The sequence below is a fragment of the Sapajus apella genome, unplaced genomic scaffold (genome assembly GCF_009761245.1).
Source record: "Sapajus apella isolate SASKATOON/1434 unplaced genomic scaffold, GSC_monkey_1.0 scaffold35, whole genome shotgun sequence".
Lineage (NCBI taxonomy): Eukaryota > Metazoa > Chordata > Mammalia > Primates > Cebidae > Sapajus > Sapajus apella.
In genome coordinates, this window is record NW_022436975.1 from 12,053,636 (window position 1) to 12,077,602 (window position 23,967).

General features: G+C 41.4%; 1 protein-coding gene across 7 annotated transcripts in view; it reads left to right on the top strand.

Moving 5' to 3' along the window:
- The window catches only part of CHD7 (chromodomain helicase DNA binding protein 7), a 178,485-nt gene that overhangs the window by 13,084 nt on the left and 141,434 nt on the right, over positions 1 to 23,967 (top strand). Inside the window, exon 1 of one of the 7 annotated variants that reach the window (XM_032296171.1) lies at positions 7,725 to 7,792. The exons of the other annotated variants lie outside the window; for them this stretch is intronic. The gene's annotated coding sequence lies outside the window, so the exon portion shown is untranslated. Of the gene's footprint in view, positions 1 to 7,724; positions 7,793 to 23,967 lie in introns of those variants that run through there. 7 annotated transcript variants of the gene reach the window in all.

Below are 23,967 nucleotides of genomic sequence, written 5' to 3' on the forward strand. Positions count from 1 at the left end.
TTGAGTTGTGGGGCGAGGAGGGAATGGCTGTCTCTGAGCCTGGGCTCCTGCCTCAGACCTGCAGCTAATGTTCTTTTCTACTCCTTTCTTCCACCTCACCAGGATTAAGAAGGTACAGAGTTGTTTTGCAGAAATAATATATCCATTGGTTTTTAAGATTAGAATGGTGAGCTGGACCGAGGTAACTTTCTCATCTGTTTTCTCCAAGAAACCTGTAAAATGAGTCTGCTTTAGATTATTTTAAAGACCCTGTGGAATTTGTAAAAAGTTTTATCTGGTGAGCTTAGAATGACTGAAAAAATAGATATTTATTGGGAGTTAGAATTAACACAGTAACTTAGGGTGTTGTTAAAAATTCAGATTCCTCAACGCCCCACCAGATTTATTGAATTAAATCTCCCTGGGTCATCTAGAAGCTGAATTTTTATCAAGGTGCTTCTGATGTACTCTGAAGTTTAAGAAGCAATGTGGTTATATCAGTGTGTTAGTTATGCAATGAACATACTTTGGAAATATGAAAAATTTAGAAAATGGTAAGGAACATGCTTGCCCATTCATATTGTAAGAATTGCAAAAATTCTTACAATGTATTTTGCAATATTCCAAGTAATGTTATTCTCTTCCATGTAATTGAATGAATGTGGTTGCTGTTTGACACACCAATTACTGTAAAGGTGAAGATGGATGACTGGTTAAGAGTTTGAAACCATGGTCTTTAAAGGTGGTGCTAAAAGGGTAGAAAATAGATTGCTTCGTATTTATTTGTTAAATTTTGTTTTCATTTCTACCACTGAGTAATTAAAAGCTTATTTTGTGTATAGTTCTGGTTTACATGTCTACAAAGCTAATAGATTTGATAAGCTACAGTAACTATTTTGGGGCAACCATTTCAAGCCAGTGTTATTTCCAAGGGCATGTAATACATTTAAAGTGAGAATCATCTTAAAAAGTAATTTAGTGAGTGGGTTAGTGCTGTCTTGGAGGACTTGTTAGCATAATTTCCTGTAAGACAGGATGCTTATATGGAAGGCATAAAGGAAGCACATAAGGCAGCTTTTTTTCCCAACCCTCCTTCCATCTCCCTCCCTTTTGGATAGAGCCCATACTGACCACCATCCTGGACCTTAGCAGAAGGCGTCATTAGGTTCCTGAGCTTTCCCTTTGATGCAGCCTCAGTTCCTTATTCCTTTTCTTCCTACCCCCTAAATATAGCCAGTTCTCAGTTCTCACGGGTTTGATCCAGGCATCCTCTGGGTCGAGTTCAGGCCCACAGCAACCTCATTTGCGACCAACTCCGACATCTGTATTCTTATTTCTCGTATCACCCCCAAACTCCTCTTTTTAATGTTCCCAACCCGTTTAAAACTGAAGTCATCATATGATAACTCCTCCTTTCTGCAAAAGCACAAAACAAAATTGTGAAAGTCCAAGCACAGTACTTTGTCTTAAACTTAGGCTCTGCACTGCGAGTCTGCACTGGTGACATCAGGTCCTGGAGGCCCAGCTGATGGCCTGCTCCAGACTCCATCTCTTCAGGGGACTCCACTTCCTGTGTCCTGGCCTCTTGGCATTCTTGTCCCCTCCACTATGTTGCTCCCTCCCCGACACCCCCTTGGTAGTCAGAGCGCAGTTGCAGGCCTGCTAGGGCATTGTGGTCACTGTTAACTTGCATGAGGGGGGAGAGTACAGCAAAGACCCATGTTAGGGGACCCTTTCCGCGCTTCCTTCCTGCTTCCCTGTGGAGCAAGTCCCTGTCTGTGTGCTGTGCCCTTCAGACCTTGCCATCCCATTGTTTCTGCTGCTCAGACCTCGTTGGGGCACCTGCAAAGAGAGGGTCCCCCCTCCAGCTCTGCTTCCCTGGCAGGACTTGTGGGGTGCCTTCCACAGGTGGGGTCTCTGTTGCTGCTGAGCCCAACAGTTTAGTGTCCAGGTTCCCTGTCTTGGGCAGGGCAAGGTTGCCCTGCGCCTGTGGCCTGTCCTTCCCTGGCTGCTTCAGTGACAGAGGTGCTGGCCCCTGCTCTGCCCTCTCCCAGAGGGATTAGAATGTGGGTGAGGAGAGGTGAATTATTCTGGCCTCCTCAAACCCATTACCACATTTCTGGCATCTGATTGGAACACATTTTCCCATGGTAGCGTTATTATGGCTAGGCACTGGCAGGACACCGTGGGTTAGCCCAGTGCTTTTGTAGGTTAGTGCCACAATGTCAATATTATAATGTTATATCTGAGGGAAAGTGATTCACCTAGCAGCTCAAGGCCTTTTGGGGAGAAGCTGCTTGCTCCTGTGAGCCCCCTGGGAACTGTCCTGTGGAGTGTCATGCCAACACCATGGAACCATTTGGTGGCACCAGCATCAGAGCAGTCACCTCCCTTGCCAGCGGACCCTCGGGTGGGTTTCAGAAAACTGGGCCTATCCAAACTCACATAAGCGTGAACTTTTACATAAAGAACCATGACCATGGTAATTCTAAGAAGGACTTTAATGAATGCAAAGGCATGGCCACTAAAGACAAGAAAAGAATTCAATAATGTTTTCAGGTTTACATCTCTAAAGAGCAAATGGCAATTTCAGTGTGAGGCTTAACAAAATCTTTTTGGTTTTTTAAAATGTAGATGCGCCTGGTGAAAAGTGTTATTTTATTAACTCCTTTCCAAGGCAAATAAGAACCATGGGCAGGCAGATCTTTAGGCTGTTGCTGCTAACTGATCGGTATAACTTTAATGTTTGTGAAGGTGTGTAAATGTGAGATTATGGCTGTGCCAAACTCTGTGGGAGATGCTAAAAATGCTACTCCTAGTTGGGTAGAGCAGGTTAACACACTTATGACCCTATGAAACAGGACAGTACAATCTGTAATTAAGTGCTAAGAAGGTGTGATGTGGTGTAGTCATTGTATAGTGGAGAAAGAAATCAGGAAGCGTGACTTGCCCTCTCCTTTAATAAGTTAGAGGAACTGAGCGATAATGTGAGCAAAATCATGGAGAGGCCGAAAGCCAAGGGTCCTGGCAGGGAGCAGGTGGCCAGCCCAGAACAACCTGCAAGGACCAAGGCAGGAGCCCTTTGTTCCTGGTGCCCTCCTGGGAGGGCAGCTTTGCAGGAACTATGGCCCCTAGGGAGAGCAACACAGCCACAGCCAATGCCTGTTCCTCTCCCTGCCTCAACCTTCAATTCAAGGGCCAGTTTCCTGGGACTCAGGGAAGATCACTTAGCCTGCCCTGAGGAGAGGGGCAGCAGGTTGGATAGGTAGGGAGAGGTTGGGCAGTGGTGAAATTGGAAGCTTCGACTGAGATCCTGACTTACATTACGTGATGGAAATGGAGTTGAAAGGTTAGTTTGGCAACGTGTGATGGATTGCAGTTGAAGAGAGACTAGAGGCAAAAAGTCAGAGGCTGTTGAAATAGCCCAATCAGGAGGTGGTAGAGCTTTGGCTAGGCAGGGAAAATGGATTGAGAGAGGAAAACACACAGCCATGGACACTCATGGTGGAGGGAACAGGGACAAGGAGCTGCCCCACAAGGCCTGGCATGGAGTGGGGAATAGCTTAGAAAGCCTCCTTTCGAGAGAAGTAAGGTTGACATTTGGAACTTAGATTTGATCCATAATAGAAAACATTTGAGGAGGGAGAGATGTCTAAAAAGATCACTTGAGAATGGTTTAGAAATAATGTTACTCCACTGATAAGGTCTCCAACTTACAGGTCAAGAAATAGATATCAAATATTTGAAAACAAGTTTTAAAATAAAGTTCTCATAAAAATGATCTTGAAACTGTTTTACATATAATTTGACATTGCTTTTATAAATATTCTTATAACATTGGGTAAAGTCAGAATAATATGACAGAATTTGATATTAGTATTATGCTTTCAGAATCAAAATAGCACAATGATAATAGTGTAAGAGGGCTGCAGAAATGCAGGTACTAGACAAGAAAGTTGGTCAATTTAGCATACTTGACCTTTCTTTTGGATGCATGTGTTGTAACATGGGGAAGCATTGTCTCATGTTTTATGCTTTAACTAATACTTGTGTATGGGTCTATTAAAAAGGCACATCAACATATTCTGTGAGAGAATACAACAGAAATGATTGCAGTCTGAAAGAAAAGTAGTAAAGGATATAAGTAGGTAATGTATAGAAAAAAATTGTCAATAAACACAAAAACTTCCAAATGATGGAATAATTTAAAATGCAAATTAAATTAAAATGAGATACTTCTCCCCCTTATTAAATTAGCCAAGATTTAAAAATATTCTTTAAGCTGCTAGAATATGGTGAGACCTGCACCCTCATTGTTGCCTGAAGTTTCTTGTATCTTTTTTTTTTGAGACAGAGTCTTGCTCTGTCTTCCAGCTTTGAGTGCACTGGTGTAATTTGGGCTCACTGCAATCTCCGCCTTCCAGGTTCAGGTGATTCTCCTGCCTCAGCCTCTCGGGTAGCTGGGACTATAGGCGTGTGCCACCGCACCCAGCTGATTTTTGTATTTTTAGTAGAGTTGGGGTTTCAGCATGTTGGCCAGGCTGGTCTTGAACTCCGGACCTCATGATCCGCCTGCCTTGGCCTCCCAAAGTGTTGGAATTACAGGCATGAGCCACTGTGCCCAGCCTGAAGTTTTATAAGTATAAACTACTTTTTTTTTTTTTTTGTAAAGAAAGTAGAGACTGTGTGTATAAATATCTTTACAAATGGCCATTCCTGTTGTATCAGTCATCTATCCCAAGGAAAAATCTAAAATCCAGTCAACTGTTATAAGCCACAGCATTTCTTTCTGATATTGAAAAATTGAGAATAAATTTATGCTATAGTCATGTTAGAATATCATGCAGGCATTATAAATCACGTTTCTAAAAAATATGAAGCTTAAAAACATAGAGTTTAAAACGTATTAAGTATATCATGGTTAATATGATTTTATACAAATTGAATTTTTACTTTTCAATTTTTAAAAATATTTCTATGACCAGGTGTCTACAAGAATACAAATTAAATTATAAACATAAGAAAAGACTAGGGGAAATACATCAATTTTAAAAATTATTAGTTTCAGGGATTGGCAGTTTCATTTAGTTAAAAACCATGATTTTACAGTTAAGCAGACCTGGTTTGAATCTGCCTGACCACTTAACTAACTGTGTGACCTTCAACAGTGACTTATTAGCTCTGTATGACTTACTGGCTTCTTGACCACAGGCACATTACTTAATTACCTAAGACTCAGTTTGTTCACCTGTAACATGGGAGCAGTAACAGTATTTCTTAGTTCACAGGCTTATGTGGATTAATGCAATAGTACATCTAAAATGCTTGTTGCATCATTAGCACACAACTAATGTTAATTTTTTGGATTGCACATAGTTTTTTACTTCAGTCTTTCTACTTTCAAATATTCTAAATTTTATATTGTAAGGATTGTAAAACCCAAGAAACTCTCTGGTGTTTTATGTGGAAGGAAGGACTCTGACAGTTTTTCAGTAATTTTGTATAGACAGGGAAATTGTTTTTAGGAACCATAATTTTAAACAATGTTATATCTGAAACAATACTTTCAAATTTTGTGTTGGATTTCTTTTTTCTTTTTATTTTCTAGATTGCTTGGCAGTTTTGGCCTTTTTTTTTTGTCTCAAATTTTGTTTTGCAGTAAGTTAAGTTTAATAGGAACCTTCCCCACTTTTTTAATTTTCTGAAATCAAGGAACACAAGAATCGTTTAAAAAAATTTTCTGTAGGTGAGATCTGAATTTGATTAATATTAGCTGCACATTTAGCACTCAGATTTCAGACCTATTTAGTGCTAGCTTCTGTGCATCTCACCTAATTGTTTAAATATGTGAGCATGATTTTGATATTTGGGAGGTGGAGGAGAAGCCTCTTGAGACTTTTGAGCTGGAATTAAAAGACTTATTGTGTCTTGGAGTGAGTTGGTGTAGGTTAGTAGGAAGACTTTAACATCTGGTGCTCTTTCATTGTGGAATTGTATCTTTCTCATAGAAGAAACACATTTGAGCTGCATACAGCCTGGAAAAATTTCAGGCTATGTTTTCTTCACAGAAAGGCAGTAGCTCTGTACTTAAACTAAAATAGCTTCAAAGTTTTTGTCTCCTTGAAGTTATGTTACCTTTAATTTACTCTCGAACATTATTATATCTTGTATAGCAAACAGAGGAAGATAAGAAAAGTAAAAACAGAGAGGAATTGTTAACATTATCCCCAAAATTATCAATAAATGGGTTGTTGGTAACATAAGACTTGAAAACCGTAGAATCCAGAATGTATGCAACTATTTTTTTGTTACTGTATTACATTAAATTTAAGATGGTGTCAATTGTACGATGTATTCTATTTCTGATACATTGAAATACCAGAAAAAGGTTGTAGAATTGATGAAATCTAGTAAATAGTTAAAAAACAAAAACAAAAACCTCAGTTTGCAGTCACTTGTATTTTTCAGTTTGGCGTATGAAACAAAAAGGAAACTCACCTGAATGCATCTGAAATTGTAACTTAAACCTCTAATCTTTAGCAAAAAGATGCCCCAGCTATGTACGACACTTTAATCACACGTGGTGTGCCACCTCTGATCTTGCTCCTTACGTTGTGCACAGCACACAGAGCACCACGTAGATGCACTCATGTGTCAGGTGTTTGAACATGACCCTGCTCAGCTACTGGACCAAATGTTACCAGTGGTCAACTTTTTATAGTGTTAATTTGCCAGACTGCTGTCAACACACTGGGTACCATAAAACAGTGTCGCCAAGACTGTTCTACAGGAGTGATGCCCAAAATCTATTAAAACTCACAGTAAAACAAGAAATGTACTGCTAACCACTTATAGCCTGACTTGACGGTAATCAAGCATTTGGGTATAGATTCTAAACTTCACTAGGCCAGTGCTTACCTTGTACATAAGCAAAAGTAGGAGAATGAATGGTTCCTGTTTGTCAGAAGTTTAAAATCAAATTACTCATTAATACAAAGCAGGGAAAGACCCTTTACCTTTTTGTATTGAGGATAATTTGAGAGGATTTTTGCATCAGTTAGGGTGAGGCCAATACAGGAAGAATATAGGGTAGGTGGACTAATTATGATGATGTCAGAGAGTCCTCCCCCACCAGCCATAGGAAAGAATAATTTCACATAAAATGATAGCAATTTAAAGATTTCTCAAATATATAATTAGAGGTTGGAGGAGGTAATATGGCATAAAGGTTAGAGGCAAGGGCTCTGGAGTTAGACTACCTGGGTTCAAAGCTTAGTTGTGGTACTCTCTGCCTTTGGGATCTTGGGCAGATAACCTGTGCCTGTTTTCTTCCTTATAAATAAGGTTGCTGATAGTCCCTTCCTCAGTGCCTGGCATATTTTATACCAAACATTCATTGCATTGAACTATAGTTAATATTGTGGCTTGCTTTGTTTCTTAGTAAAGAGAACATGGAAGTGAGATTTACAGAGCCCTGGTGTCTAGTAGTACGTCTTGCCTTGTCCTTGCTCTCCTCTTGTCTCATCTCGTCTCGTCCCTCCTTTTCTTTTCGGGCAGGATCTTGGCCTGTCACCCAGGCTGGAGTGCAGTGCCACGATCACAGCTCACTGCAACCTCTGCCTCCTGGGCTCAAGTCATCCTCTCACCTCAACCTCCGGAGTAGCCGAGACTACAGGCACACACCACCATGCCTGACAAATTTGTATATTTGGAGAGATTGGGTTTCACCATGTTACCCAAGCTGTTCTCAAACTCCTAGACTCTAGCATGGGCCACTGCTCCTGGCTAACTGTGGAGTTTTCAAATAAACATGGTAGGTAACACATTTCTCGGTATTGTAGTGAATAATATGCAACTTGAGAGCAATTAGATATTAGCATATTTTAAAGAAAAGATTGTGAAAGTATGATTGTGGCAACTACCTATAGAACATTTTGCTGGTGGTATCTTGGTCAGAGTTTTCTAGATTTCCCCATGTGTCATGTGGTTAAATATGGAGTGGTTTGAACATGGCAGTGTGGATTTAAGATATAATGAAGTGTAGGAGCTGTGCTTTGTATGAGATGGCAAGGGCATATCTATTTTATTTCATAGATTTGTCTTAGGTGATATAACCCAATATCTTAATGTCACCAACAAATTATGTGACCATTTTTAGTAGAGAAGGGGTTTCATCATGTTGGTCAGGCTGGTCTCGAACTTCCAACCTCAGGTAATCCACCCGCCTTGGCCTCCCAAAGTGCTGGGATTACAGGCGTGGACCACCACGCCCGCCAATTTGAGATTATTTCTCTTGAAACATTTTAAATTCCAAACAGCCAAATTTTAGAAGATCATTATGAATGAAACTAAATACTAAATTAGTACTTGGTGATTGCTTACCTTAGGCTCTTTCTGACCATATTGGCAGTTTTTCACCTTCACAAAATGTGTCTGGGACATTTCTAGAAGCTTACCATGTTAGAGTAATTATAACTGCTGATGATTGTTCTGCATTAGGTGTATGTTACCTACAGGTTGTGGAGTTTGTCAGTTGATGCTATGTTGAGAGTGTACTAGCCTCATAAGAGCTAAGGTCTCATATGTATCTCAGTCCAAACTAGAAGATAGAGACAATATTAAGCCCCAAGGCATCAGCACCATAGAATTAGATTACTGCCTTTGGCCTAACATGATGAGACAATGCCACGTCATGAATAGTTGGTAGCAACTATTAGGTTGCCCATTTTAGGTAGCAGGCTAAAAGTCCTGCCTGCTTGGGTGCTGGCTGGCGCCCGTTTAGCCAATCACATGGTCTGTCAACATGCAGGTTTGTAATGCCAGATCTACTGTTGGCAGCCATTGGAGGCAGTATAACCTAACGGTTAAGAGTGGGTCCTGCAGTTAGAATTCAGTTCTAATTTAGACTCCTCACTGTACCATAGGATCTTGGTAAAGCGACTTAAGTTCTGAAGAGGGCCCAGTGCCGGACACACGCACACCGTAAGCATAGCGAGGACGAAGATGGTGGTGAGACGTCAGGGGTGCGGCTTTGGCAGGTTGTCACCGCCTCAGAGCAGGGTGCTTCTCACAAGTGGCGTGCTGCTCACAGAACACAGGCTGCTCATTTGAATTCTGTCTCAGGTTTTGAGCTGAGTGAGGTTGTGAATAACGTTATATTTAAGCTGGAAAGTAATCTGAAGGAAAGTGGATACAAGATACATGCTGACTTAAACTTGATGCGATTCACAATGTCTTGTGTGAAAGTAACAGATAGGTAGCAGCAATCTGACCAACTCAGCAGACTGTAGGTACAATTTTTAAAAAAGATTCACAACTGATCCATTTTCATGAGCAGCAGCAAGAGTTTAGTCACTCTGTCCAAGAGAGAGAGCTGTGTGTAAAATGTTCACAGGTTATGTAGTACTGAGTATGCAAGTTATATAGTACTGAGTACGCAGGTTATATAATACTGAGTATGCAGGTTATGTAGTACTGAGTACACAGTAAAGTCCTCAGTAAATTGTCGTCATGGTGGAAGAGATCCCAGTTCAGAGCACCAGTCTTTTCAGTCACATGGATTCATTCATTTGTGAAAGTCTTATAATCAATCTCTTTATTTGAGGACTATCCCTTTTGTTTCCCAAAATAAGTATAAGTCCCTTAAGGTTGGGTGGATTATTTTTGCCTCTTTCTACTTTTCTAGCTAGTTATGGTTGGATGTTTGGTTAGAACCGATGGGATTCACTAGTTTTAATGGAAAGGGCATTTCTTTTACCCTTTTTTACCTGAAGATTAATCATGGCCTCTCCATTTACATAGTCATTACAGTGTGGATTAGTTTGTTGTATCATAGTTTTTTCTTTTGTGTATCTGTCTACCTTATATAATGGGAATATTTCCTGATATTCCTTTCTTGAACAGCTTTTTATCAGACAATTACAGTTTTTAAAGAGTGAATTTTATTTGGAAAGGTAGGCTTGGGTAAGGAAAAATCACTGCTGGTTTGAAAGGTATCTGGTTTAGCAACAATTCCATGTGAACCTATGAAATAATTTTAACTTTCCTGGAGATCTTAAAAAGTTTCTCCTGCACTGTTTTTGGGGAGAGGCAGCCATCATCATTGTGGCTTGTTTAATTTTTCTGTAGGGCACGAGGGTCTTGATGTAGGGTTGTTTTCTGCACCCAGTGCCAGTCATTAAGTTCTGGTGTTGTGCTCTGCAGTCTTGAGTGGAGGCTGTGCCTTCTCACTGCAGTAGTGTTTTCTGGAGGTATTATAGAACAAAATAGAGGAAAAAACGTGGACTTTAAAATTAATGAGAGCTAAAATCAAGTAACAGCTTCTCCATTCACTAGTTTTGTGATTTAACTGCTTTCGGTTTCCTCATTTGCAAAATATAGGCAGATAATATTCAGGCGTAGTTGTGAGGATTATATGGGGGCAGGTGGTCTGTGGGTGGGTGAGAGGGTGTATGATGCAAAGCCCCTAAGGCACAGTGCCCTTTCCCCAGGGAGCACTTACTAAATGTTAATTACTTTTTCTTCTGCTTTAATACTAATTTTGTGTATGTGGTGGGTATATAGTCTGGAAAATGTAGAATGGTCTTATTTTCGATATTCTACTTCACTTTTAGACTAGGTATCCCTCCTAATTTTTACTTTGGTGTAAATATAGTTATTGTATTCATATCACACGTGGTGTCATGTCGCTTTTGTTTTGGTTTTCTGTGACTGTCCTTTCCAACTTTACAGAACAAGTGGAATCTATGTAGTCCCCTAAGTAGATAAAGCTTCTAATGCTAAGACCTTCAAGCAATAAGCTTGTGGGAAGGTGGAGACTGTGATCTTGGTTGTAAACTTAAAAACAAAATCTCTTACACCAGTCTTTTCCCTGTTACAGCTTTCCAGTTGCTGGTGAATAAAATGCAAAGGTGACAAAGAATTTGCATGTATTCTTAGCTTGATTTTCATAGTGAGTCTTCCTCTCTTTTGCTGTGTAACAAACCACCTTGAAACTTGGTGGCTTAAAAGAGAAACCATCTAGGTAGCTCAGAATTTGTGGGTTGGCAGCTTGGACCGGTGTCAGCTGGACTCACCCCTGCATCTGTGGTCAGCTGGTAGTTGCTGACCTCACTTCATTGGCTGATTGTTAGCTGGGGCCATATGTGTGCGAGTGAGAGCAAGCCGCATGTTCCAGCAGGTCGGCCCAGGCTTGTTGACATGGTGGCAGAAAAGCAGGCAGCTCTGGTGCTCAAGCAGTTGTCAAGTCTGTTTGCCTGAAGTTTGCTGTTGTCTCTGGTCAAAGCAAGTTCCATGGAGGCGTGTGGGAGGGACTGCTCCAGGGAGGGCCAACATACTGGGCCACCTCTGCAGCCATCTTCTACAGAGAATGTGCATCTCTCTTTTTCTCCCCCACTTCCTTTTTCTTCTTGTGGTAAAATACACCTCTTCACTCTTTTTAAGTGTACAGTTCAGTGATATTAAATGCATATTCATAATGTTATGCATCCATCACCACCATCCATTTCCACAACTCTTGTAAAACTGAAATTTTATACCCATTTCAGTTCCCCACATGTGCCTCTCTCTTAATTTTTCTGGAAAATACCTTTGACCAGTTATTGGTCATAGCACCAAAATGAAAGGCCTGCGGAAGAACATGTTAAAATTCATTGCTTTCTCTTCCTCTTATGGTCAGGTAGGGTTATGGATAGGAAATGAGAGAAGAAAACAAAACAAACACAGAAGACTACTTGTGCTTTCGTTTTCCACTGTCTTCCCATCACCCAATTGAAAAAAAAAACAAATTTGTGATATTTCAGTAACTGGAACCACGAAGCTCTTTCATTTTGTTTAGCTGCATTATAAAATCAATGTTACATTTCTGTCTGTGAGTACAAACTCATCCATGGTATTGTCCCACCCTTTTATGGAAGGACTGTCCCGCCAGCAAACAGCCCTCCCATCCTGGGGTCATCTCAGCAGCTGCTTTGGATTTTAATCACCTAAACTGCCTGCCTTCCCTCCGTCGAGCCGGTTACCAAGCCTGCTCTATATTCTGCTGCATCTCTGAAACAGCTCATAACTCCTACCTCTCCCTGAGCAAAGTCATATCTGACTTTGCTCTGCCAGTTGAATCTCAGCTTAACCATACCTCAGTTCCTGGATCCACAATGTAAAACTTTCTTTTAATCTTTCAGGGCCCTCTGCTTGCACCTCCTCTTCTGCCCAGTTCTTTGGTTCCTCTCCAGTGTAGCCTAGTTCCACTTGTGCCATCTTCTGACTTATGCCATCTTAAGGCTTTTCTCCCGATGCGCTGTCTGCCCCTTTAAAGAAACACTCTTGTTGTTAAACCTACTCATAGAAAAATTTCTCCTTCGTTTGAGTTTCCTCAGTACTCATGTCATATACAGCTAGTGCCCGACTTACGACCACGGTCGGGACCGCGGACCGGTTGTAACACGATTTGGTCGTAAGTCGAGTAGGCTATATGTACAGTTGAAATGGTGCACGCGGAGATGGTAGTGTTGCCGGAAGCCGGTCCGCACTGCCGTACGCCCAGCTGGGCAACGTTTGCACTGCCAGATGCGGAGCAGTCGTGGCTAGCAATTGTGGTCGTAAAGTCGAATGGTCGTAAGTTGCATAGGTCGTAAGTCGATCAATACCTGTATTTTGTCTTACTCTTCCCAAGGTATTGGCTATAGAATTCATTGTTTCATGTTATTGTATTAATCCAAAAGCGTATTCATGAGTGTGGGCTGGGCACCGTGATGAGTGTTGGGGCTGCAGAGGGATCACAGTTATACCAGGTGCCCAGGTTGGTGAACAGTTGGCCAAATAACCATACAAACCTGTGAAAGTGCAACTGTAATAATTGCTTGAAAAAAAAAGGAGTGGTATGTGATGTCAAGGAGTGGGTAACAGGCATTTAACTTAGTTCAAAAGATGCAGAAAGACTCACCTGAGGAAGACAAACTTGGGCCGAGGTCTTCCTGCCCAAAGGGTCTGTGGCTGCACTGGGAGAACTTGGTGTCTGTACCCTAAGAGCAATGGGAAGGAGTTACTCTGATTGTACCACGTGCATAGATTGGAAGGCCTGGAAGGGGAAGACTGTTCCATAGTCTAGGTGAGAGGTGATAGTGGTTTGATCTAGTGTAGCGGTCTGGCTGTATGTAAGCAGAAGTGGGTGGGTCTGAGAAAGATTTAGCAGGTAAAATAAAAAAAGATTTGATGATGAGTTGGGTGTGGGAAGCCACAGGGGCCAAAATGTGTCCTGGGTGACACATGGATTGCCGCTTTGCCTAAACGGCTGGTACTCATGGGACTACCCCTAACCCGTATGGTGCCTTTGCAACTTAATAAGAGGTACCCTTTCTCTTGAGGACGTGGCTTGGCTAGTGGAATACTGGCTGAACTTTTACACGTACTTCTTCCTCTAGTCCCTTGTGTAGTGAAGGGAGTGTTCAATCACACTCCTTACTCCAGCGGCCCCTAGCCAGTCACCAATATGTAGGCTTTCCAGCTTTCTTTCTCCACTCCCATCCTAACCAGGTGAGATTTGTCTTAAAAAAAAAAAAAAAAAAAATCAGTGGCAGAGACTTGAGATTGTAAAAGCAAGTGGGCAGGATCCAACTGAGAGGTGAGCTATAAAGGACTATATGGGAATGAGAGAGTAAAGGTTAACTGATGGTGTAAGAGTCCTGAAAGGTAGATAGGTGTGCAGTCTAAAAGTGAGGGTATAGGTCTCAGCCTAGAATAGCTTAGCTGTCCTGGAAACAGGGAAGCAGGAGGAATGGATGGATATAGATGTTAGTGAGTCTGTGCATTTGGCTTTAGGAATTCCCACAGTTGCTATCAGAGGGGCTCCTATTTTCTCTGCAAAGTAGGAAATGAGATTACTTGTTTATGTCTTATCTCTTTAACCAGAGTATAAATTTATTGAGGACAAAGAGGTATGTATGTATAAACACGCTTATTTGTTCTTTCACAGCACTAGTTTGATACTTAATGTTGGATTTCATTGAAAATTGGACTCGTTGAAAAGTTAGACTTGTTACTTAGGGTTAAATAAGACATTGCATCTAAAAAAATGACTCACACAGTTTGTAAAAATATTCAATGCTGTAAATAGGTGCCATATTAAATTATTCCTAACTACTTCCTGAATGTTACCAGTTTAATTTATGATTAGATATCCATAAATAAACCTTATTGAATAAGAATGGCAGAATTTGTGCCAACAGTTTTGTGCCTGGGCTTTAGAGAAATGCACTGATCACCTATACTTTGAGATTTAAAAATAAAGTATAAAGATAATGGTGATGCTTGTAGAAGAAAAACAGGGAGACAAGCAAGCTACATGGAATAATAGCTCTTTACATCAACCCCTATGAATTGATTAACATTATATAATAAAATGAGTCACATTTGTACTGTTTTACTGCTTACCAGGCATTTCAATACATGCTGGCATGGTAATCCATATAGAAAAGGTGGCATTTTATAAAAGAAGAAACTTTGGATTTTCTTAACCATGCACATGGTAGATGGATAAGACATCGTTGATTCCAGGTCTCAGGATCCCAAAGGAAAGTCAAGAGCCTTTCACCCTGGGCATTCCAAAAGGATACATGTTTTTAAATGGTCCTGAGCTATGCAGTTTCAAGTGACATGGAGAATCTAATGGAAACCCATAGACTCTTTTACACCATGGTGATTGCATTCATTGGATCTGATTGCTGTGGAGTGATATAGCAAGCTTGATTATTCATATTTTTTTTTTCTGTGTGAAATTACTTAATGTTTAAAGTTGAGTTAGTTGAACCTTTATGAATTGCTTATGTTGATAACGTTCAGAAAGTAGTTAGGAATAATTCCATATGGCACATCTTGGTAGTATTTAATATTTTTACACACTTGATAAAATAGTGAGTTTTATGATACCAGGAAATATTTTTGTGCCTGACTAGAAATTTACATATAGTTTCATAAAAATAATTTAAACAATATCCTGGAACAATGTCTGAACAGTATTGGTGATGAAAAAACCAGGGGTGATACTAGACCACTTGTTATATAATAGCATATTATGAAACTTATTTTTAATAGAGGATTTTGCTCCAATTATTGAATACTCAGAAGTAGGAATTAGAGCTGTAGTGTATAAAAAGACAAATTCAAGAGTATCACATTTATCTTCAAATTATAAGGACAAAACTATAGTAATGTATGATTTGGTGATTTAAGAAGTTTTAAACCTCTCAGTGGAAATATTTTGCTGTTTAAAAAAATTTACATACTGAAAGTTTTCATATATGAAAAAAGGAAGTTATTTTAACATTGCTTAGTAATCTACAAGGATCTTTTAAAATAACATATTAGTACTAAGATTCTGTATAGGAGCTCTGAATATGAATTAGTAAGAAACACCTTTTGATGTTGTCTGGTATGGTCTTGGAACTTGCTTATTTATGCATCTGCAGAGACTGAAATTTGCAAATATTGACAAAACTAGATTTATTGATACTGATTTCAGTTACAGTAGTGTGAATCTCTACATCCAGCAGTTTCCCTTGACTGGCGGCTCTTCTGTGGAAAGGAATTTGCCTGCTTTCCCTGAGTGCTCTTCTGTGGTCCTATAAGATTTGGAAATCTTCATTTACTGTCTGACTTAGTTCACTCACATGTTCCCTGTGAACCAACCTAGATGTCTGTCTTAATGTAACTGATAGTTCAGTTACTGATTAATGGATTGGATAAATGAGAAAAGTTTACAAGTTATCCTTGTATAAGAATCTACTTTGAGAGATTTTAATGGTAACTATGACGAATTGATTACTAGAATTGGGTAGTTATTAATAGATGACCAGCACTTACCGAAAACCTACTTTGGCAAAGCAGGATGCCAGGTATGTGCAAGTTTGAATAAAATGCTGTGTATGGTCTGTCAAAACATTGAGATTTTAAGCATTTATACGTAGCCAGTTAAAGTGTGGGTGAGGGTTCCTGGAGGAATTAGCTTTTGTGCAAGATTTAAAGAATGTATGATAACAAGAGAGAGTGGTGATAAAGGTCGAAGGGCGGTGCGTGGGAGGAAAGCAGCCAAGTTTTGTATTTAGGAAACAGGAAGAATTTGGTCTGGGTGAAACAGGCTCATGAAGATGCTCAAGGAGGGTTTTTAAAAATGAATCTGGGATTATTTTTACACGGGGAAGGGCGACACCTGAGCTGTGCTTTCAGTATGAGGCATTCAAAATCACACCTGACTTTCTCCCCATCCATTCCCCAGTTACCCAGGAATACAATCGCCATTTCATCTCTGACTTTCTCTCCTGTTGCAATCCTCCATATCCAGAATGTTGGCAAAGTCTGTAGATTTTATCTCCTTGCATTGCCTCTCAGATCCTGCCTGCCTTTCAGTGTCTACTGCCTTCTCTTCTGGACTCCTGCAGAGACTTCTCAGTCTCTCTGGTGCCTGCATCTCATCTGCTCACACTTCTGGACACCCAGCTTTGTGTTTAACCCTTGAAAACAGATTGCCTGCCTCCACCTGGGATGCAGGCCTGCCCTACTGCCCGCCTACATTTCTAACTGTAGGATCTGCTCTTCTTTAAATATAGTCCACAGCAGGCTTAACTGGATTATTCATGGTCCCTAAACACTCAGTCGTTTCCCGCTTCCATGCCTCTTGCTTTTGCTTCACCCTATTTCAAGTACCATTTTGTCCACTCAAACCCAGCTTTGCCTGTCGAAATTCTCCTTGTTTTCAGGTTCTGTTTCAAATACTAACTCTTCTGTAAAGCCATTTCTGATTCTCTTCAACCGAATGCAACTTCCTTACCTTATATTGTCCTTCCATTCTAGTTATTTGGGGGCACATGTCCCTGTGTAGGCTGTGCAGCCAGTAAACATACAAGTGAGGTAAAGGGCCCTTCCTTTCCTGGGGTGACTCATTGCTCTGTCGCTCCTCTCTCTGAGAGGCTTTTTCCTTTTGCAGAATTCCTAAGATTTTATTGCACTTCATTATCTATGTTCCTGTTTTCTTCTTTTACATTATAAGCTCTTTGACGGCAGCCTAGGGCTATTTAATATTTTCCTATTAAAGGGTTAAGGTCTGATTTCTAAAATAGGTAGCTTCATTGTAACATTAGCTAACCAATAACCCAGGTGCATTTGTGTAGCTTTTAATATTTTGATAACTTGATAAAATGGTAGATTCCCTTAAAGAAGGGAATCTTGCATATGCTTGACTGGAACACAGATAAGTTAGAGGAAGGTGCAGATGATAAATATAATGTAAAAATTACCAATGTTTATTCACTTTATTTTTGTATCCCTGTAGCAGCCAGCAAACAGCTTAGAATAGTAGGTTTACAGATTTTGGTTGAATTGAAAATTAATAAAAACTCTTCGGTAAAAGTTACTTGCAACTAAACTATAATGCTAAATCAGTGTCATTGTTGCTTTCTTTTTTGCTTTTCTGACTAGATTGAGTTCAGGAAGAATTTCTTGTTTACTTTTAATTCATAGCATCTAGTCCAATCTGACACCTCCTATGTACATTTAAGTTTTTAAATAGAAATTTAAACTCTACTCGAGTGTAAAAGAAATCATTAGTTACAGTTTATTCTTACCTCAAAAAATGGGAAACTATTTGAGATGATCACTATTTTAATTTGCTGGACTGCATAGTAGCCATTTCACTATAAGTATATGGAAACGTCATGTTGTACCTTAAGTACAATTTTCAAAACCCAATTTAATCTTCAATAGCAATGATAATAGAAAATGCCATTTAAAGACAGCAGTTCTCCCACAGAGTTTAAAATGTGTCTTATAGTAATAATTTATATAAATTTATGTATTCCTAATTTGTTAGTAGTGGAGTATTTAAGATTGGAGATCATAAGTATGGGTTGCTGGGACTACTTTTCATTGTTTTTTTAAATTTCAGATTTTTATTCCCTTAGTATTGCTTATAATAGTAGTTCTTGGAGTGATTACAAAAATCCATTCCACTTTGGGGGAATGAATTCTCCCAATATCACTTTTTTCTTTACATCTTGTTTAGATGAAATGTTCTTTTCTGTTCCTCACAGTGGGAGGAGGCAGTGGGGAGAGGGTATTCAAGAAAGCCATTTTAGATTTCAAAATACATGTTCTTAGTTGATTATAATTTTTGTGCAGACTTTTAAATGAAAACTTTTTTTTTTTTTTGGTCATACTGATGGTGAGATAGTCTAAGCAGCCATATTCTTTTTGGCCACATAGAAGGCACTCATCCTGGACGCATAAGCCAGCCTGATAGAGGGCAGGTGCCATCCCTGCAGTGTGCACAGTCATGTACGGCGTCGATTCACTCAAGATACCCCATTTAGCTCTGTCTCTGTCTTGTGGAAAATGGACATCTTTCCTTCTTCACTGTAACATCTGTATCAAAGTTGGTAAATTGCCTTTCTAACATGGAATGGATTACAAGATTCAAAAACTAAGTGTCTTTTCTGTTATTAAGAACCAAGATTCATTTTTATCTATTTTTATCTGTTTCCACTGCCCCTTAGCATTGTTTTCCATGCCCCAATCCTTAATGTTGAGATATTTTAAATGCAAATATTTTTGTCATGATTAACCTGAAACCTGTTGGATTTAAAAATGGTTCATTTTAAAAGAATAGATTGCAATGTGTACCTCAGAGAGCAGTGTGATTTTAAGAGGGCAACACCAAGACTTCACTTAGAAACAGCTCCAGCTGCAATGGTGATGCGTGGCTGTGATGGCCAGCTCAGTGTCCTGCTTAGAAAAGAGCAGACACCCATATTATGTGCAGACACCCATCTGCATGAGCTCACCTAGGCAGGAAAGGACGCGCAGAAAACCACTGAGTTTTGTTAGCTTTGGAAAGTCACACTAGGCAATAGTCAATGAAAGAGGGAAATAAAACATATTTTTAAATTCTTCGTCTTCTTTACTGTTGGGTTTTGGTCCTTTTTTATATCATAGGTTACTTTTACACTAAATAAAATAGACCAGTTGACATTGGGTGAGCACGAGGCCCTGATAACGTAGTGTTCCCTACAGTTCTGCTCCATATACAAATACCTCTAAGATCTTGTGGACAAGGAGAGCTATTAAAAGGCTGTGACTGTCCAGCTTTAAAGTGTAAGCATTGAATAACTATTTACTTTGTATTTAAGAACTTTTAGTAGTAGACCAAGTATAGTCCACATCACAGTTTTAAAGGAAAAAGTGATTAACTCCTGGGGGGAAACATCTCTGTATGCTGCACAATTCCATTTCCTTGTGCAGGGGATGAGAAGGTTGTAATGGAGTCCAGAGCAGTTTCAAATCAAAGTGGCATAGCAGCTTCATCAGCTACAGCTTGGCGGCCTAATGACTTATAATGAGGGTGGCATGTAATTAGAAATTGTCCCTGTCTTTTCTGAGTACTGATGTAAACCATGGCTCAGAGGTTAATTCAAATAATAATTAATATTGGTCTTTGTCAGTACAGGGTGGTAATGAAATCTCTCGTTATTTGATGACTTTGACTTTAAATGTTGAGTGAAGAGTAGAAATGGTGTTATTCCACTCGCTAATTGTAGGGCAGCTCCAACAACTGAACGCTCTATGGTAAAGCGTGTGATTTGGAAGATGTCAACCACAAAATTTCTTTGTAGCCTATAACTGCCCATCATAGAAATTATAACATGACACAGAAATATTAGTGTTATTTTATTTTCTAGAGTGATAAGTATTTAGAGTGAAGTATTAGGAAGGCAATTGATCCTACCATTGTAGATTTAGGATGCTTTTGTTGGTCTCCCATTTTTCCTACTGTATGTGATACATAGTGTCCAGCACAAAATTACCCATTCAACCTTAACAGATTGTGTGTACACATTAATCTGAAAACAAAACCACCAAATGGCTGGTTGATTATCAAGAGCCTGGATTGTCCTTTTCAACCTTGAAAGTCATTGATTCTGTAAGTTGGTGCTCCACATTTGATGAACATCTTCCGTATGCAGAGGTGGGAGTTCAAGATGATGTAGAAGATAGATAGTTGATTTAAGAAGGTTATTTGGAAATACATAGGTATCTGTTAACACAGATTAACCAGCTTTTAAAGCTGCAAATGCCAACTACAGTTGTTTCACTAAAATAATCTTGGTAGAAGGAAGATGTTTAGGCAGGACAGTTTAAAAAAAAAATTACAAATGCTTCATTCAATAACTTGCTTTAAATATTTGTTGACCGAACTTCTACAGCATAATTGTGGAGGGTAGTGTTTGGTATCATTCTAAGCAACATCATCTTTGTAGAGAAAAGTAATAGAAATTCTAAAATAATTTTTCAGTGATGGAGGACTCTGAGATGCTTCAGATATCCAAACAGCAGAACCTTTCGAACATGTAAAAGTAGACACAGAGCAGAATTGGCCTTCTGGCATCCCTCATTAGGTCCATTAACTCAGGCTTGCCTTGTTTATTCACATTCTCACTGGTGTTTGCCATGTCCTGTATTATTTAGCAGCAAATCCCAGGTAGCATAGTATTTTTTAAAAAAACAATTCAAGTTGTATCATTAAAAGGGGAGCTGGCTGGTTGCAGTGGCTCATGCCTGTAATGCCAGCACTTTGCGGGGCTGAGGCAGGCGGATCACTTGAGGTCTGGAGTTTGAGATCAGCCTGTCCAACATGGTGAAAACCCATCTCTACTAAAATACAAAAATTTCCTGGCGCGGTGGCTCACGTCTGTAATCCCAGCACTTTGGGAGGCGGAAATGGGAGGAACACCTGATGTCAGGAGTTTGAGACCAGCCTGGCTAACATGATGAAACGCTGTCTCTACTAAAAATACAAAAAAGTAGCTGGCCGTGGTGGTGCGCATATATAATCCCAGTTACCCCGGGGAGAAGGCAGGGGGCTGAGACAGAAGAATCACTTGAACCCAGGAGGCAGAGGTTGTCGCGCGCCGAGATCGTGTCACTCCACTCCAGTCTGGGCCACAGAGTGAGACTCCATCTCAAAACAAAACAACACAAAACAAAAATTAGCAAGTGCCTATAATCCTAGCTACTCAGGAGGCTGAGGTAGGAGAATTACTTGAACCTGGGAGGCGGAGTGAGCTGAGATGGCGTCACTGCACTCCGGCTTGGGCGACAGAGTAAAACTTCGTCTGGGGGAAAAAAAAAAACACCCTCTTTCCAGATTAAATTGCTACTGTGTAGAGATTTTTGCGGACATTTTGTTTTGTTGTTGTTGCTGAGATGGAGTCTGGCTCTGTCGCTTAGGCTGGAATGCAGTGGCGTGATCGCGGCTTACTGCGAACTCTGCCTAAGTTTTGTATTTTTAGTAGAGGCGGGGTTGCACCATATTGGCCAGGCGGGTCTCTAACTCCTGACCTCATGATCCGCCCACCTCCACCTCCCAAAGTGCTGGGATTACAGGCGTCAGCCACCGCTGCCCGGACGGAAATTTTTTTTAATTGAAAGGCAGTACTGTATTTGAGAAAGGATTGGTAAGCATGCTTTCTTAGCTAGAATATAGAGGGTGATAGGCAATTGTTGGACAGTAGGATCAGTAGGTTTAACTTGATTTCAGCAACAATCCTAGAATTCTGAAATGAGAATGACAGGGTCAAAACGCTTTACTTGCAAAAGCAACATTCTTTCTAGGGTGTTAGTGTTAAGATTGTTTGGAGGCCAGAAATTTGGAGGAGGTGGTGGGCGTTGATGGGCTTTTCTAGAGCTGTTGCTGCCTGGGGTAGACCAACACAGATTCCAAGAGAAGCCAGGGAAGATGCATCCCACTGGAATCTAAGTGACCTTTCCCACAACACCAGGTCTTGTCATTCGTCAGCTTAACACCTTAGGTCGGCTTCTCATTGCCTGCCTCAATACGAGCCAGGAATTTCGATGTGATTTCTTTCCTTCTTTTTCTTTCTTCGCTTTCCCCTCCTGCTCCCATCCTCCACCCGTTTTCTTTCTTTGTAGGAAGATAGTAGACGTAAATAATCTTCAATAAGAAGACAGTTAAGAAAAAAAGGCATGCCTTGATTCCAAAATCCCGGATTCGGACTCTCAGGGCTGCTTGGGGTTAGCGCGGGGGCAGAGCCGGGCCTTGGCGGGCGGGGTGGGTCGGGCTGGGCGGCGCTTCCGGGATGGGTCAGTGCCCGAGAGGACAGGAGGCCGCTAGTGGGGCCCCCGGGGGGCGGGGTGACCCCTGGGGCGGATGTGGGGGCGGAGCAGGGTCATCGTTGGCATGCGGAAGGCCTTTGCAAGGCCATCACTGCCGGCACCGTGGCCTCCCGCCCACACGGGGCACTCGCTTCACCTCCTGCCCGCCTCCGTGGCTCGGGGCCGGACCTCCGGCCACTTCCTGACCGGAAGGCCGGGCCCCACCTGGCCTGACAACATGGCGGCCGGGAGAAGGCCCCGTACCACCCGGGCTTCCGGGCGCGGAGCCTGGGCGCGAAGTGGGCGGGAGTCAATGAGGCCACCTCACGCCCATGCGCACCGCTGTGGGGGTCATGTCCAGCGCTGCCACCTGGCTCCGCCCACAGCCCTCCTGGCCCCTAAGCTTCTCGAGATGGTCACACTACCCTCCCTTCTCGGCCTAGTTCCGCCCTTTCTTGGCCTCAGGTGCTGCACAGGCCACGCCCTCTGCTCAGAGTCAGAGCCCTGCTTGCCACCTGCCCTCCCTCGTGGCTCGGGCCCTTCCTCGCTCTGGTCGTCTCGGGAGGCCTTCCCTGGATGGAGCCCTGGCTAGGTCCCCGTAGCCCCCAGCCCTCTTGTAATTCTGTGTTCCAGGTCTGCCCTGGGGAGAAGGGGACGGCCGTGCCTGGTGCTGACATAGCTCTATCAGAAAGGTGCTCAGTGGATGAGTGAATGAATGAATGTGGTGGAGCATGAGGGCCCAGGCGCCATAGTGGGGAGGGGCAGGAGGGAATATTCTGCTGGCAGCCACATGAATAGGAAAGAGAAATATTCTATCCGAATGCTTTTTTTTGTGTGTGTGTGTGTGGGATTGCTCAATGCATGGCTCTTGATCAGTGAGAAATGTGACTGGAGAAAGACGTTAGAGTTTTACAGCCCATGTTAAAAAGTAATAGCCGTATTGACCCGATTTGCTTTCTGAGACAGATGAAGGTGAAGAGCTAATAGCTTTGGGCTGAATTTTGGAGTGCATTTTTATTAATAAGGCTAGCTCTGCCTTTTTTGTGTGTGCGTGTGTGGGGGGGTGAATCTTGCTCTGGCGCCCAGGCTGGAGTTCAATGGCGCCGTCTCAGCTCACTGCAGTCTCTGCCTCTTGGGTTCAAGGGATTCACCTGCATCAGCCTCCTGAGTAGCTAGGATTACAGGCACTGGCCACCATGCCCAACTAATTTTTGTATTTTAGTAGAGACGGATTTTCACCATGTTGGCCAGGCTGGTCTCAAACCACTAACCTTAGTTGATCCGCCCACCTCGGCGTCCCGAAGTGCTGGCATTACAGGCGTGAGCCACCGCGTCTGGCCCCTTCCTCTTTTTGGCTTTCACTTGGCCAAAGAGGCTTCCCTTTGGGGCCGCGGCTGAGTCATGTTAGTGGGCCGCTGGTGCAAGGGAGCCGTCCGAAACTCCCTAGAGCAGGGTTTCTCCTTTTCCTCTGTGTATGGCAACTACTTTTTTAAAAAAGAAAAGAAAACAAAAAATCTAGCTACATGATATAATGGAAAAAAACTCTGAACTTGGGATAGAAAATATAGGCCACCATTTTGTTTTTAGTGTAACTATGTATATGGACAGAACAGTTAACTGTCCACTTCCTGTGTCTTCCTTTGTGAAAGGTGGTGACACTGTACCTTCACAACCTACTTCGTAGGACTTTGATGCAAAATGATATAGCAGATGTTAAAGTACTTTCCGAAACCATTGTTTTCAGAACTTTAATCACATTGTGGTATTAGAAACCTCGGAGTCCTCCTTGATTCTTTCACGTGCTACATTGAATTTGTTCTCAAAGCCTCTGGC